The sequence below is a fragment of the Dermacentor silvarum genome, chromosome 1 (assembly GCF_013339745.2).
Source record: "Dermacentor silvarum isolate Dsil-2018 chromosome 1, BIME_Dsil_1.4, whole genome shotgun sequence".
NCBI lineage: Eukaryota > Metazoa > Arthropoda > Arachnida > Ixodida > Ixodidae > Dermacentor > Dermacentor silvarum.
This window is the reverse complement of record NC_051154.1, coordinates 197,515,587-197,516,508: the sequence shown is the minus strand read 5'-3', so window position 1 is coordinate 197,516,508 and position 922 is coordinate 197,515,587. Positions and strand designations below refer to the sequence as shown.

General features: G+C 52.5%; 1 non-coding gene across 1 annotated transcript; it reads right to left on the bottom strand.

Annotated features, from left to right (window-relative positions):
• Positions 1–496: 496 nt before the first annotated feature.
• LOC119437927 (U2 spliceosomal RNA) lies at positions 497–696 on the bottom strand. Its single transcript, XR_005189585.1, has one exon. It is a non-coding gene; the product is annotated as a U2 spliceosomal RNA (small nuclear RNA).
• Positions 697–922: the final 226 nt, after the last annotated feature.

Sequence of the window (922 nt, the reverse complement as noted above, 5' to 3'; positions counted from 1 at the left end):
GCCCCGAGGGGCGCCAACGAGCAAGCTGTGGAAGAAGACGACGACGCTCGAGCCAATACTGATGATGATACCGCGTACACCACGTACACCGACGCTGACACAAGTGAGCCTATAAACCTTCGCTTAAAAAAACGGCAAAGCTTGCACTAGGCCGCGCAAAACTCGAGACACAGCGAAGCTGGCCGATCGATTGCGTCATAACCTAAGAGATACCTGGCATAACCAAGCTCAACTCAGGCATAGCCATGGCCGAACCTAGCTGCTACCAAGTTCAACCTAGATACAACCAAGTTCAACCTCGACATAGCCAAGTTCAACCTAGCTATACTGCTACTACCAGGAGACGCAATCGATCGGCCAGCTTTGTTGGGTCTCGAGCTTTGCGTGGCCTAGTGCAAGCTTTGCCTCCCCATTACGGTGACAGAAGAGAAGTGAAATTGCACGCTGGAATAATTTGCGGCCACGCAGCCAGCTGCGGAAGAAGAAGACGACGACGAACGCGGGATCAGTGGCACGAGCGCGTGCCGAGCACGAGTACGAGCGCTAACCGAGGGTCCCCAACGAGCCAGCTGCGGAAGAAGACGGCGACGCTCGAGCCAATGGTGATGATAATAGTTTCGTGAAACACGCACGTTTTACGGCTGGCTTAAACAGATACTACACATTTGATCTTAGCCCAAAAGGCCGAGAAGCGATAAACAGCTTCGCTGTTAAAAGTGCGGTCCTTTCACGAGTCTATGTGGTATGGTTGCCACACAGCGACGAACACGCCCCGCAACACGGGTGCCCATGGACGCTTGCACTAGGAAACGTGTCCTTTGCATCGGTGCCTTTGTATCGATGGCGAAAATGCGAACACCGCAAAAACGGGCGAGAGAACCAAAAAAGCCTATTCGCATAAAAAGAAAAAGAAACATTGTCG